The sequence below is a fragment of the Uloborus diversus genome, chromosome 5, assembly GCF_026930045.1.
Source record: "Uloborus diversus isolate 005 chromosome 5, Udiv.v.3.1, whole genome shotgun sequence".
In the NCBI taxonomy this organism is placed as follows: Eukaryota; Metazoa; Arthropoda; class Arachnida; order Araneae; family Uloboridae; genus Uloborus; species Uloborus diversus.
The window spans coordinates 93971983-93988635 of NC_072735.1; the positions used below are offsets into that span (position 1 = coordinate 93971983).

Here is a 16653-nt window from a genome sequence, read left to right on the forward strand (position 1 = left end):
GATTAAATTATGAAGCGAATGAAAATAATTTGAAGCGACTGAATATAATTTTCAATCGTGATACAGAACTAGTATGTTGTGGCCATCACGAAACTTTCTTCTATATTTTTTTTTCTTTTTTTTTTCTGATCCCTCCCCATGCTTGACGAGGAAGCAATATTCCCAACAAAAACAAAATTACACATGCAAAAACTTGACCCAATGTCTGAATTATTGCAAAAGCAAAGCAAAGAGCGAAAATTGAAAGTTGTTTTAAAAGCCTTGCTTGAATGAATTACAAATATTTTATTTGTTAACAAACATAAGATGGCAACAGTTAAAAATTTTAAATCATTGAGATAATATTTCCTATCATTTCCATACAATTAAAATCACGAGAAATACGCAAACGACAATCTATTACGATTTATCTTTCTTATTGTTGCATTAATAAAAATATTTTTATTCGCAAAAAAAAAAAAAAAAAAAAAAAAAAAAAAACAAAAATCAACACCTCTTGGAGCGATCGGCGTCAAAATAGAACCAAAGCCTGTTTACATATGGATTCACATATATTCCGAATTTCAACCAGAACGTAGCATTACTTCTTGAGATAGGGCATTCAAAATGGAAAAAAAGAACGGGTGATTGCGCTACCCCCTTTTTAGCTGTTGACACAAAAAATAAAATCAGTTCTTATACCCACTAAGGGCTACTTGCCTATAAATTTTTCTTTCATTCCGTTCATTATTTCTTGAGATACAGCAGTCACAATTGACGACAAAAAAACGTTCTATAGCTCAACCCCCGTTTGAGTTATTGACACCAAAATTGAATCAGCACTTGTTCCTGTTAATACCAACATATGGACCAAATTTTGTTTGATTCCGCCAGTAACTTCCTGAGGAATAGCAAGCACGCGTAACTCGAAAAACGTCCCATTGCTCCACCCCCCTTGGAGGAATTCGCGCCAAAAACTAATGGGCACAAGTTCACATAGGGGCACATATGTGTACTAAATTTCGTTCGATTTCATGCGGTAGTTTTTGTTGTAGAGCGGCCACAAAAAACTGGTCACACACAGACGTGACACACATACATACACACACACATACATACATACACACACACATACACACAGACAGACAGACATTTTCCAAAAATGGTCGAAATGGACTCAGCACACCTCAAAACGTTCGAATCCGTCAAAATTCGAAATTCGAAAATTTGCACGAATCCAATACTTTCTTCTATATATTAGATATAGAAGAAAGTAAAAAAGAGTTATCTTCTGGTGAGTTCTACCAAAACCCGAATAAAAAAAAGCAATGGTTTTAATTTTTAACCTCAAAAATGATGTTTCTTTTTTTTTTTTTTTTGAAAATTCTCTGTTAGAAGCTGTATTTAAATCTGCTGGTGTTGAATGCTTATTTGACATACAAAAATCCATTTCTTCGAATATAATTTCGAGTTTAATTGTCAAATAGGGAGCAATAGTTTAATATAAATATGTAATCATCTATGTTCTATGTACTTCAGCTGTTTCATTCTTTAGCGGAACATGAAGAGTGTCTCCAAAGGGCAACTGTTGAACTGCTTATCCTTGTTTTAATCCCTACGTTGGGGATAATAAGCAGATTTGTCATAAGGAAAATTGAAATGCAACGAATATTTCGAACAAAATCGAAAAACTGCGAATAAAATGCGGAACTTCATTCTTTAATTTTGTACTCGTCACACATAGAATTTGAATTTAGATAAATGTCAGCTGAGATACAGTGAACACCGCAAATCATCCTTCTCCAAAAGTGCTCTGAGAAAAGCTCTGTCACCGGTTTGTCTGTGGATATTTTTTGATCAAAAATTTGTAGAATATTCTTAACACCTTACATAGTAATGCCTAAAAGATATTAATAAATTTAATCAAACCGTTTTCTTAAAAAAATTGTGTAAAAAGAGTGAATGTTTTGACGCTGAACCCCCCCCCCCCCCTTAAAAGACATTCTGATTGTAAAGCTAAAATTTATCTCACATTACCGGGCACAAAAGCTTTAATTCATTCTACAGTTGATGAAATAAATTAGATTAAGTAAATTAATATAAATAAAAATACCAACTGGAATAATTTGACCACAAACACCTTTTGGTTCCACTCTGGTATACGTAAAGACGTTCCCATCTGCAAAATATTATAAAAGTTTGAAACAAGGGAAAATGGATTAGCATTTGGCACTTATTCACGAAACAATTTAGTTTTATAATGATTTCACATGCAGAACAAATACTTCGTGGCTATAAATGACTCACCTGCAGGAATCGTTTTACCATGACACTTGTCAGCGTAACCAGCATAGTATCGCAAAACAGCGACTACAGCTCGGATGTCAGAAATTGCTTCCGAATATGGTTTGCCGCAGTCCAACACCTCAAGGCTCTAACAAAAAGAATAAGTTTGAATCAAAGATTTTAATACGGAAGAAAATCCTGAAACGTGCGCTATTTTTTTTTTTACATTGTATCAATTTTGGCATTCATTTTGAAGCATTCAACGTGTTTACGTTCTGCAAAACAAAATTTACTAAGCATCTAAATCAGGAGAAAGTAGAGTCATGACACTCACTTAGTCAAATTTACACAAAAATTGACCTTTTTTTAAAAAATATTTTTAGAATTACAACTGCAATACATAAGCAACTGTTTGCAATCAAATAATTCGCATAAATATTCTGTTGTAGAAATTTACTATAAAAACCATTGCGAACTAATAACGTGCGGACACAAAAATAATTTATTTCGTACAGTGACTGGACCTTACTGATGAACACATTACAATAATAACAGGAAATATCTAACGTTGTTTAGCACAAATAAACAGATTTCAGAATACACGTGTTTCGAGGTTTCAAGGAACCCCTTTTTCAATTCAAAGGTGTGAGCTTCTAGATGTAGTTTTGTTCAGAGGTATGTACTGGTGTGCGCGGGATGGCCCGCTGAGCGTCATGACCTTACTTTCTTCTAATAACAATTTTAGTAAAATTAATAATAATACTAAATAGTTGTGTTATTTTCAATCCTAAAACAGTAATGTGGGGCATCATCCTATAGAAGGGAAAATACGATTGCTCTAGTGGTCTGCCTCTTTAGGGCAGGACTTGGACGAACTTGGATAGCGTATTAAAACTCTTACTGCAAGGTTGCAAAGCTAAGATTTTGTTACTTTTCAGTATGTATCGCTCGTTTAAAAGTAGAGTGCCACAATACGAAACTTTTAATTTGTTTTTTTTTTCCTCGCTTAAAAGCTTTCAAAGGACGTTATCTTCTTTGGAAAATAATGACAGATTTTTTTTGCTCTAATATTAACCACTGGAGAGCTCAGCAAACTTACTTAATGCAAATTGCCTGAAGAGTTCAACTTCAAACGCTTCTCCTGTAAAATTTCATTTCTTCGTATTGTGGCACTCTTCTTCCAAATAAGCGGTATATATATATATTCCGTTAAAATTTCCGACGAGCAATTTACTTTTTACTTCTTTTGACATTGGAATTGAGTGACAGTGATCATAAACTACGTTCTAAATATACGTTTGCATCGATGGGAATACCCCGCTTATTCCTCCACTAAGATTAGTAGGAAACACCTATGTCGTGCTTTTAATTATTCCTGACGTCTTTCAGAAGCTGCATCAACGTTTTAAGACGAAAATTAGTTTCCTTCCGAACCCTACTATAGCATTACGAATTTTTCTACTCACAACCTATAGTGATTTTGCAGCTTTCTGTTTCATTTCTAATCAGTACGGCTGATCAATTTTGAAAGCAGGAGTTCCCCTTTAGACGCTAATTTCTTCTACATTTCCAAAATAACAACGGACACTTTATGACTTAGAGACGAGAAGGCATTCTGCACTTACTTCACTCTCCAGGCTCTCCCGTAGACATCACTGTTTGTGGTTTAACTGGCTATATGGGACATTGAAGACAATTCGGGTTTTTTTATGCAAACCAGAAACCGAGCAATCCCTGGTCCAGCACCCACAGAGGGATTGATTCACTTGGAGGACTTTGTGACTACGACGTGCTCCAGTCGCCATTAACAAACACGGAGGATTTTCGACCGACTGGGATCGATTCCGAGACCCTTCGATTACGAGTCCGACGCCTAAAGCGTAATTCAGACCAATTCAGACAACGTTCGCACATCACGTTACCGATGATCTTTTCCTCCATGCTTTTCTCCCCAAAACCAGTTTTCGGTCAACGTTGCCATGACAGCAAGCTGTATTGTACGGAACCCGTCAAACGTGACGAGAAGCTAGATATCTGACGTCCGTACAGTTATGAGTCGCATTTCATGGGGTCTCCTCAAAATTCTCTATTGTGTGAGTACTTTACGGGCGTTCGCAATAGTGAATGCTTCTCCCCTTTCGGAAAAACGTACGGACGATATCTGAATTATGATTTGCCGCTCAAGCCACCACGACCTCAATTATACACTTACTGCAATGTAATCAGCATCTCTCTCTATAAGGTCGGCCAGCTTGAAGAGCAGCCTTCCTCGTTCAGATGCATCCATGGTTCTCCATTGAGATCCTAGCTTGAAGGCTTGCTTCGCTGCGGCAACAGCCTTATCGACATCTGCCTGCGTTGAGAAAAGAAATAAGATATTCAACACCAGAGTCTACCAAAACAATTTCAAACACTGCAGAGTTGAAATACGAAGAAAGACATTTTTAAAAAATAAAAGAAATATAGTAGGACAATGTGGGGAAAAGTGAAATGGTAAAATTATTTTCGCAGTTTGCAGCGTCACCTGTCAAGCGATATTTTATCTATGTTCTTTAACATAAAGCTGATTCCAATCAGAAAAGAAATAGCTCTAAAAATCAAGGAATAATACAAGTCATTTTCAAAATTTGATACATGTACTGCGTACTGTAATATTCAGTGTTTAATAAAAAATAGTTAAAAATATTTCACTTAATAAAAAACCGAGAGTAAATTTGTTCTTAAAATTATTTCCCTGCTTTGTATTTGTTATATTGCTCTATGCCAACTCATCGCTGTCAGAACTGCAGTTACTATCACTCAACATAAGAAACGCTCTTTTCCATCTTAAAACTACCGTTTGTGGCAGTACAGCCTATAAGGCACTTGTGCATTAAAAGCAAAGAACAAAACAACCAGGGAACATTCCAGCTTCAAATACGTTGTAAATAAACAGATATTCTATGTTCTAAAGTTCATTCGCTTAGAGGCTATGTTGGACATGGAGTGTGACCAAGCTAAAGCCTCATTTCCTATTTAATGTGAAAAACATTTTGTAGACAATGTTCATGGAAAGCTTATGCAGTGGATTCTATCAATCATTCTAAACTATTAACATAGTGCTAATTTTACATTCTTCAAAAAGCCTCCCTTAAGTTGTAATGTCTATATGGACTAGCCAATGCATAGAACTTGTACGTAGTGCGATCAATCCAAAAGTTCAAAGACAAGGTGTATAAAATCTTACCCTGAATAGTTCACATTACCGAAGCACATTCACCTTCAAAACAGTCACCTTGAGCGATTATTCACTTTCGCCAACGTTCGTATAATTTTTGGAAGCGCTCCTGGAAAATCATTTTTCACCCCCTATGAAGCCTCCTGCGATGCAGCTTTAAGTTAATCGTGGTGAAGAAAGCTATTTCCATGTTGAGGATACAACCTTCGATTGGATTCAAACAAATATCACCTCGTTTCGTCAGACTTAGCTCCGTGTGACTTTTACCTATTCCAAGCAGTTAAAAAAACATTTGCAGGGACGGCCTCTTTATTTCGCCAGAGGAAGTCAACGTTGCATCGCAGGAGCCCTTAGACTTTGGGGAGGTTGCGAAAAATGGCTTCTTGGAGTGCTGCAAAAAATATCTGAACGTTGACAGAAAAGCATAGTCGCTCAATGTGATTATTTTGAAGATGGATGCGCTTCGGTGATGTGGGCTATTCTGGGTAAGATGTTATACAACTTGTCCCCCGAACTTTTGGATTGTACCTCGTATTGAAAAAAGGCAACTAAAAAGGCATGTTAACTACTGTAGATAGCCTAGTTAATAGGAACGCAAAACCAGTAGTTTTGCAGCATGGCTTGACCACAGAGAGACGACAGTGGAAAACATCATTTCCAATAAGTGGAATCAGCCAGAACGCGCTGAGCAGTAAGAGACGCATTCTAGCTGATCCTATCTATTACAAAATAATAATAAAAAAAACAAGCTATTGCAAATGATACAAATGATGTTCCGCTTCCGGTCCATTCGCCATCTCTCCATAGTCAAGCTGCATATACCATTCAAACCACTTTCGATCGGCTATGTGCTCCACTGATTCCATGAAGTCCAATCAGTTTCACAAGCTGCATCAATAGACTAAAGATGGATTCTCACCTTAATCACCTTCTTGGAACGTCGCATATTTTTTTCTCCAGTGAAAGGGTTGATCGTAGGGGAATGTTTTCTTACTCACAGAATCATGCCACTCATTGTTAATGAAAATCTGGAAGAAAAGAGGCCTAATTAGCTCAATGCAATGCAAGTATCAAAACGTCCTCGCAAATTCTGACAGAAGCGAAAGTAGTAATTGTTTTCATTGAAACAAGTTTAGTACAACAGCCTACACTGACTTGGTCAGTAAACGGCAGTATTTTCAGAAATGAGTTTTCGAGATACTATTTGAAGAAACCAGTGGTGTTCCCATAGGGTATACTCCATATACGCCATATATTCTCAAACATTTTTTAGACATATAGCGATTAACCTCAAGCTTCAAAAATTTCATATTATGACATATGTATATGATGGCATACACATATTGGGCATAAATGATAACTGGGAGTATACCCTCAGAAAAATTGATGGGAACATCACTTGAAGAAACAAGTTTTGGATTCTATACCAAAAATAGAGAAATGTTAGAATTAGACTTTTATCGAGCTTTTTTTTTTTTCAGCGGAAACCAAATAAGCATCTTGTGCAATAAAACTTACGTACAATTGATGACAAAAACGTAATAAATAAATAATTAAAGTAAAATAAAAACATTAAAAAAAAATTAATTTAATTGAAAATAAATAAATAAGTAAATAAAAATTAGAATAAAATAAAAGTAAAAAAAAATGCGGTTACCGCTCTTTACCTGCTCACGGCAATACATTTCAAAATATCTTGATATACCTTTTTGGGAGAGTAAAACTATTTTTTGAGGCATGGAAATTTCATGCATTTTCAGTAAATGGAATCGAACAACGGTGAAAGACATTGGGCTAAAGATTAATCAGCAAAAATTTTCCTTTAACTCTTATTCAAACAGTAAACTTTTACAGTTCATCTCATAGAGTCAAAGGCATCTTTTTTTTCTTTTAACTTACTATTAGATTTTTGAAAATGGGCAAAGGATGCTTGCTAATTTTCATATGAAAGAAACTAAATTTTACCTCTTTAAGAAACTTGAGAGGAAAATTATTTCTAACGAGAAAACTTAGTTTTTTTTTTAACGATATTTGTATGCGAATCTTTTTTTTTTTTTTGGTAATACCTAATCAAGGAAATAGAAACTACACAGACGTTTATTTACATTGAAGTTCAACAAAATAATAATCATGTATAATATTTGTTTTTAAACACCTTAATGGAGGAATTTTGCGGAAAAGCAGGCATTTTTCCTGCTCGTGACATATTTATAATTCATTTCAAAAAGTGTAATAAAAAGCTTTTTTTTTTTTTTTGACTGAGAAATCACACCTGTGTGTTTGAGTTCTTAGGCAAAAAATCCATTCGATTTCATTTTTTAAATATTACCTTTGAAACAAAGCAGAAGGAAACAGATGTCATTTTACTGAAACTGGGAGTGCGAACAAGTTGCAAACTAAAATAAATTTAGCACACCAGTAGCAGCAAAGGTGCGGTTCAACTCTTCTATTGAAGGTAAAGCTTGGGTTAAGCAGTAGGCTACCGCTCTTAAGCCAGGGGTAATGCAGAGCTACACTGCCGTGTGCTGCAGTTTCGTCTTGGTTATGGATTCATCAGTCTAGAATAATCAATAACAGAGCGGTAGACAGATGTCGTATCAAGAAGCAGAGAGAACCAGCAAAGCCCTGGCTTAAGGGAGGTAACTTATTGCTTATCACCCAAGCTTTGTCTTCAATTAACAAGTTGAACCCCACCATTGCTGCACACACCCCTGGTGAGCTAAATTTGTTTTATCCACCAATTTGTTGGCACTCGCAGCTTCAATGAGATGTTATTTGCCTCCATCTCAATTATTGACAACTAGCGGTATCTGCACGGCTTTGCAAAATGTTCTTAAAATTGGAATAGAAAAGGAACAAAATCGAATTTTCGAAAAATCGCTCCGAGGTGCTCCCCCTGATGCTACGATAATTTTGTGCCAAAACTTAATGAAAATCATCTGAACGGTGAAGGCGCTATGCGCGTAACAGACATACAGATATCCAGAGACACAGACTTTCATCTTTACTATTAGTAAAGATTCCAGACTGATGAGTCCATAGCAAGGAGAAAAGTGTATTCTCTTGATATCTTATCCGGGTTGTCGGTATACTGCGTAGTTGTACCTATTTTATTTTATACTAGAGGTACCCCGCACGGCTTGGCCCGTAATAGAAAAATTAAAAGGTCTTTTGGTTCGCCTGTATATTTACAAATAATGTGTGGTGAATTTTCTCGCCAATTGGCTTGTACCCATGTCACGGTTCCACGTTATGATAATTTCGTATTTCGCCAATTGGCTTGTGCCCATGTTACGGTTTCACGTTATGATAATTTCGTAATTTACTCGTCCATCTTATGATATTTTTGTCCTTAAAATTGGAATAGAAAAAGAACCACATTGAATTTTCGAAAAATCGCTTCGAGGTGCACACCCCCCTGCTACAAACTAACTTTGTGCCAAATTTCATGAAAATTGGCCGAACGTCTAGGCGCTATGCGCGTCACAGAGGGCCTGACAGACAGAGATCCGAACAGAGAGAGATCCTGACAGACATAGAGAGATCCGGACAGAGAGACTTTCAGCTTTATTATTAGTAAAGATTTTACCTATTTAATTTTTTTGCTTTTTACGTATGTATATTTGAAGCATTTTGAATTCGACAACGTCGTCTAAATAATTATCTCAAGTTTCGCTAGATATATTCATTACATCTGCGAATTTCTCATTAGTGACTTCTGCCTCACTTTTTCAAAGTACTCCTCCCTTACTGCATACTGCATTGATTTTGAAGACACATTTCGTAACATTGAAAAATTCCTGAAACCTTTTATCGAAATTCATATCTATTTTTAAGCTCTCACTGATACCAGTGAGAAATGCGACCTTTAGGGAATCCTTCGACACGTGTTTATCAGTGATCACTTCTAAACAAAGAGATTAAATTTTAGATACAGTTTAATAATAGAAACAATAAGTGACAAAGCTAAAGATGAGTCTAATGATTCGGATACGGTAAGATATTATTTCAGATTCCGAGACTTGTAAATCTAGAGGTTAAATGTTTAACACAGATGTCGGTCGAAAATATATAAAAAATGTGAATGACACTGCATTTTTTTCATTTGAAAGTTAAGTGTACATCACGTAACAGCTCATGCTTAGTTTCCTGTATATTATTAGCAAAACGAAAATTGCATCGGGAGGGGAAGGGGTAATGTTCCTCGTATAACCTAGATGAGTTGAATAAAAAAGTAAATTGACGCTAAGAAAATTTAAACTGTTTACTTGAATATTAATTTATTAATATTCAGAGAAGCAGAAAATAAAAGGTCCTCCAGAGGTGCCTTGGTCCGAAAGTCAGCGTATCCCTTTTTTATTTTATACTAGTGGTATCCGCACGGCTTTGCCCGTATTAGAAAATTAAAAGGTCATTTGGTTCGCCTTTATATTTACAAATAATGGGTGGTGAATTTCTCACCAGTTTGCTATGTTAATTTGATCGACCATGTTACGGTTCCACGTTATGATAATTTGGTAATTTACTCGTTTACGTTATGATAATTTGCTCGGTAAAATGTTCTTAAAATTGGAATAGAAAAAGAACAAAATCGAATTTTCGAAAAATCGCTTCAAGGTGCATACCCCCCTGCTACAAACTAATATTGTGTCAAATTTCATGAAAATCGGTCGACCGGTCTAGGCGCTATGCGCGTTACAGAGATCCGGTCATCCATACTGAGAGAGATCCAGGTATCCAGACAGAGACACTTTTAGCTTTATTATTAGTAAAGACTTTGTCAATTGAGGCAATGAGACGCAAAGGGATGTAAGTGGTAAAATTAAAAATTCGGAGATAACCATTACAAATAGTAGGGGAACACCCTGCCTGTCTTGGGGCAAGAGATAGTACTAGTAGCCCTGGTAGGTGCTGCTGTACAGCATGATTTAGAAGAAAAACGAGCTGATGTGTGAATCACATGACTTCCTTTTACGTCAATTTAATGATAGTAGTGAATTGGATTAAGCAAAGAACCACTTTAAATATTTTTACCCCAACTTTGTTGTGAACCGGAGCAAAAAAACGTTTATACAGATTAATTTACCCAATATTGGATTTTTTAATGTGATTGAATGGTTAACTCTCTAAATATTGCCAATACTGGCCAAAATAAAACCAGATTAAAAACAAATGTCGCCAAATTTGTCGCCAAGTTGGTGATAAAACTTGGCGACCAAAAGCTTTGCGATATATCGCCAAGTCTTTGCTAAATTATAACACACTGGAGTTTTCATTGAAATTAACAATAATTTCCCCCCAAAAAGGTGTAAAAGCCCCCTTTGGAGCATCCGAATGCAACCAAAAAGGGAGGTGCACAACTAGATCCCACTAGGAGTCTAAGTACCAAATTTCAACTTTCTAGGACATTCCGTTCTTGAGTTATGTGACATACATACGCACATACATACGTATATAGAGACGTCAGGAGAAAACTCGTTGTAATTAACTCGGGGATCGTCAAAATGGATATTTCGGGTGTCTGTACGTTCCTAGGCATATATCCACGTGTGGCTGGATTGAAAAATAAACTCGACATTTATTCGGGGGAGAGCAAAATGGAAATTAAGGCCGATTTTTCAGTAAAAATTTTTTCGCGAATACAATGCTTTCCTTTTTGTAAAAGGAAGTAAAAATCAATGATAGCCTACCTAGGACGTTATCTTTATACACGTTTTACTCATAACTTGAAAATGTCCACTTACATCCCTTTGCGTCTCACTGCCTCAATTATGGTTGAATGTTTGTTACAGTCAAGTATACTTGGCCGTACTTAGAACAGTTTTGAAATTTTACCTCTAGTAGTATATTAAACATGTATTCCCTTTGAACGATGTATTCTATTTTTATAAGAGCCTTAGCACTTAAGATGCGTTTATACGTCCCTTAACAAAATAAAACAAAAAAAAAAGAAAATTAATTTGAATTCTGAAATTTTGAATCCAAATTATGTTTTTCGCAATCACGAACTGAGACAGGACCCTACTCATTAGAGTTATTGTTTCTAGAAACGGCTCCTGTCTCCCCCCCCCAAGCCTGCCTCTCCTCCTGGGCGGTTACGTGTGCATAGTTGTGTGTGTGCGTAGACCTGTGTGTATGCACGTAGGCGTGTGTGAGTGTATGTGTGTGAAGTCGTGTGTGTGTATGGGTGTGAACGTGCGTGTGTGTAGGACATGGACGCCTCCGACCAGGAGATCGGATAGCTCAAAACCGGAGCAGCCGCGCCGCGCCGCCAGCAGAGGACGATGGGCGGTCGTGCTGCAAAGGCTTCTGGTCCAAGTTGAAAAAGGCACGGACACCAAAAACGGTCAAATGAGAACAATAAGCAATCGTGATTGCTCAAAAAAAATGTTCATTGTCCCAAGCTAGGGATCGCTCTCCCTAACTTGGAACACTTAATATTTTGATCTTTCTTTCATTTATGCAACTTAGATAATAGTTTGAGACACCTATTATCTGTGTAAAGAAGTTTATTTTTCAAGTAAATAAAGAAAAATAATATTATATTGCAATAATAGTTTTAAAATCTTTCACAGATTTCAGAATGTATAGCTACTTGTCCCTGAAAATATTAATTCTCTCCCCACCCTTCTTAATTCTTTTAAATGCAATGTGTACACGTTCCTCTCTACATTTAGAAGCATAAAAGTATTTGTGGTTGATACAGATCAGCAAAAATTTCACATAAGCCTAGCCAAAACGTCTGTTTAAATTTGATTTTTTTTTTCAAATTCAGAAATTTTAGAGTATTTTTGTTCAATTATATAAACATTGTAAAGATTTTGAGAACCCAAAACCTCCGCTATGCATTGATGCAAGCTCGTTTAAAATACTGCAACAACAATTAAATTTCTTACAGACGATTAAATCGTTTCATCTCAAGGACGAGAAGTCATGTTTTAATGTATGGATTGCCTGTAGTTGAGAGTTACGGCTTGCGCCAGTGCCATGACAATTATCCAATTACGCGATGAATGAAACAGGAAATCGAGCATCTCTCCACGTTCTTACCGTTAGTAGACGCACAACGATGCCTGTGCTAAAAATTTAAAGAAAATCCGTTGAATTAAAGAAAAACAAATTACATCAAAATTGCATTCGCAGTAGCTTTCAAATGTAAAAAACTTCATAATTCATCGCCGAATTCGCCGAGCGACTTTCTAATTAAAAAGAAAATCAATTAACATACGCACAATCAATTTAAAATAAAGTAATAACAGTAAAATACTCATAAGCAACAAAGGCAACTTCCTCCAAAATGTTTAAAAAGAAAGTAATTGAAAAATTGTCTGGAAAATGGACCTAGTGTTATAGTTGAAAATTGTTTGGAAAGTGGACCTAGTGTTATAGCAATTTCTCGAAAGAGAAGCCTTGAAAATTGGCTCAATTAGAATCGCTTATATCTCCTGTTCTAATTAATTGAGAAATGAATGTGAGAGTGCGGGTTTTTTTTTTTTTTCTTCAACTAAATCGCAGCAATTTTCCTTAATGGTAAAACTGACTACTCCAAATTTAAACTACTTTGTCTCCCTTCAGAAAGACTCCGTACGTTTTATTCGCAACTCCAGAGCTCGAATATGCTACCTTGCGGTGATTAACAATACTACCGAAAAAGGTAAAACATTTCATTCCACGTATTTTCTTTGGGGAAAATACAGGCTTCAGACAGTTTGTGGTGCAGTGTAATTACAGAAGAATAAAAAAGAAAGCCTCCCACAAACACGATGAAAAATTACTGTCATTCACTAAGCGTCAAAACAAGTTATAAGTTACGGCATTTGTTTGTTTTACCTTTTCATCCGCCATTAGACAATGGCTTCAGCGTCCCCTATAGTTTGTTGGAGTTGCGAATAGGAAAAAATGGGTCATTTTTTCTTTTCTTCATAAAACATAGGGAGACCGGGGAAAGATGACTATGCTATCAATTTTTGTTGTTTATTAATTTACTTTTAAGGATAGTAAAATTTCCTTTACATAAGCTGTTAGAGTGGTCCTTTTTAATATTAAATATAATACCAATTAATTTTTTTAATGAAATAAATGAAGGATATTTTTATTTTTTCATAACCTTAACAAATCGTCATTTTGCCCCAGTACTGGGGCAAGATGACTTTGGCCTCGGGGCAAGATGACAACACTGAAAAAGGTTGAACACAATTTATATTTTTCAATATATTACATATTTTAACAAATTTTTACTGTGTTTTTACATCTCACAAAGCATTAAATTAAGCGTAATGAATTGCAAAGTTACGTTGTGCAGCTAACAATAGTCACAAATAAAAATGGCATTTTCATAATTGGAACATTCCTCACGCCACCACTTCTGGCATTGCAGCACTAGAACCATTCTTTCGTTGGAGGGTCAAAATATTCCTCTTTATAAGCAGGACTTGTAAAGAAGAAGTATTGTCATCTTGCCCCGTGTTTCGGCCCGTCATCGTGCCCCGGACTGCCTGTTTGAAAGGATTCGTCTTCATTGCCATAAAGGAAGGCGATTAATTGACGTTTATTCATGATAATAAGCAGTATATAACCTAAGTTACTTATAAATACTAAAGAGAAACAATCTATCATTCCTGTATCTTTAGCAGAGCTTATTTACACATGCATAAAAGTTATAACATAGCAGAGGTAAACAATCAGAGCTTCAGAACTAACACAAATATGATAATTGCAACGTCTTTATACTATTGCTGAACGACCAGCCGATAGAAGAGACAGTAGTATCCAGTTGATGCTGTTTCCTAGAGAAAAACGCAAAAATTTAGACATTCGTCATCTTGCCCGGCTCGTCGTCTTGCCCCGGTCTCCCCTACTACATTCTTATAAAAAGTATGTCGTCAAGAGGTCGGCCCCATAATGTAGGACGAATGTTCGATGAGCCACTACTGTTTGATTATAGAAGCCGTGAATAGAACTCTAAAAAAAACTAAAAGATTAAGACAATATTATGAGAGGTGTCATCTTCGCATTTGCCGGTGACTTTAATCAAACAATTCCCGTGGTTCCCTAGATGAACGCTAGCAGATATACTTCAAGCGTGTTTAAAGTCGTCTCCTTTTAGGAACTCTGTACGATATCTGTATCTTAAGAACACTTTTAAAATCCCATATTCATTCGATTAAAATTAAGGGAGATATTCCAATAATCTCGTTGCGAAAATTTAATTTGTCTTAGGGTGGATCGAAAAAAACGAAATTTTGAATCTTAATTAGGAATACCTGCCAAAAGCTGTGCAAGTGTAAGTACAACACACATGTACAATATTATAAAGTTTGAACGACTCTTTGAGGGTCCTACCAAGACTTGAATTTCTCCAAAAATAGAAAAAAAAGGTCAATTTTCAAAATTTTTTATAAAAATACTAGTGTTTAAAATTTTTATTCTAATCCGGTTGAAATGCTTCCTTTGAACTTTCTTTTCATATATCTTCATAATTATTTAGTCTTTGCAGCATTAAGCTCGCACATAAGCCGTAAAGTTTCGCGAAAATAATCAAAAATTGACTTTTTTAAAGCTTTTTTGCGCATTGCAATATTTCTGCTTTTAAAGTCCCGTTTTCTTTTTTACAACGCCTGTACAGATACAGTTTTAAACGAAAGTGAAGTTAAACTTTATTACATTAGCAGCCCAGCACCCACTATAAAGAGGTGGCTGCATTTCGAGTTCCATTCCATCTTTTCCATCTGCCTACCCACAAGTATTAAGTATAAATGTATTATTCATTTTACATTAGAAGTAAACCATCAAATGGATTTAGTGGTGTTAACTAAAAAAACATAGAGAGAAGTGTATTGGTTAGATTGAATGTAGATTCACTCACACACAGTTGCTCTGACATATAAGCATCAATATTTCACAAAATGAGGGACATGAAAAGTATCAGTTAGTTAAAGCCACAGAAAATAGTCAGTTCGTCACATTCATTCATGAAACCTCTTTGAAATCTTTTTTTGATTCAAACGATGGCATGCTACTTCGAGATTTGATTTTTGCTCGTATGAAGCCATCTCTTGCCGATTGTCGAATCACAAAGTTTCTGTCACCATATTGACACAGTGTTCCACCACCTGAGTGGCAGGGGAACTAAATGAACGCAAAATCGACGTTGGTGTTTTCAATCTATTGTTGAAGACTTTCATTAGATATGCCAGCTAAAATAAGAGAAGGGTGGCAGTTATTTCACATTCTTGCCGGTTGATAACATCAGAGAAGTCGGATGCATTAAAGTTAATCTTTGGATTATAGAATTCTCTTATTTCTTCATGAACAGATGCCACTTGTCTGACCTTCAAAATTCTTCGCGAACCGAGTTCTCTGATGTGCTTTCGTTCATCAGTGATTATTGTTAAGAGGATGTTTTCAGGGTGGCAAAAATAGGCATTTCGTTGAATGACAGGAGTGTACGGCATTTCTGACAGATGTGCGATGTGCTGCAGCAATTGCTTCAGCAACATTACAGGATTTTGGTACTGTGTCAAATAATTATTGCTCTGAAGTCTTTGATAGGAATCAAGTTCGAAGACAGCGATAGACGTGTCACAGACGAAGTACGTGCTTCCCTTCAAATCCTGCAAACTAGAAGTGAAAGGGTTTGAAAAGCACGTTTTTCGATAGCCAAAAAGACAAAACTATGAAAAAAGAAATGGTTGGAGACAGTTACCATAGAAGAACCATAAATCCATGGTTTAAAAACCCAATTCTCTTTATTTGGGTCATATGTGACGCCAACTTCTGGAACGGAAAAACATGTCAAGACAGCAATGTGATTTTTGCACTGAAAATTTGTCTAAGCCTTAAGGAACTTTTAGCTCTTGGCTGTGATCACATGAATCAGAGAAAAAAGAACGGTGCAATTGTGGTCTTAGAGAATAAAATTGGACATCCTGTCCCATGGTTAATCTGTGAACTACATGCGAACAGCCTTAGCGTTACCTGTTCGCATTACTTTATGGTGAAACTGCTGGTCCATGTGAATTTTCAGGACCAATAGGTAAATTGCTAGACAGGTGCGACAATTTACCGTTGGCTCAGTTTGAAGCAACTACGCTCCTTGTCGTAGGTGTTGGGCTGATAATGTAATAAAGTATAATTTCATTTCCATTTAAAACTGCATTCTGCACAGTCAT

General features: G+C 36.0%; 1 pseudogene; it reads right to left on the reverse strand.

Moving 5' to 3' along the window:
- The window catches only part of LOC129222576 (aldehyde dehydrogenase, mitochondrial-like), a 42733-nt pseudogene that overhangs the window by 19151 nt on the left and 6929 nt on the right, over positions 1-16653 (reverse strand).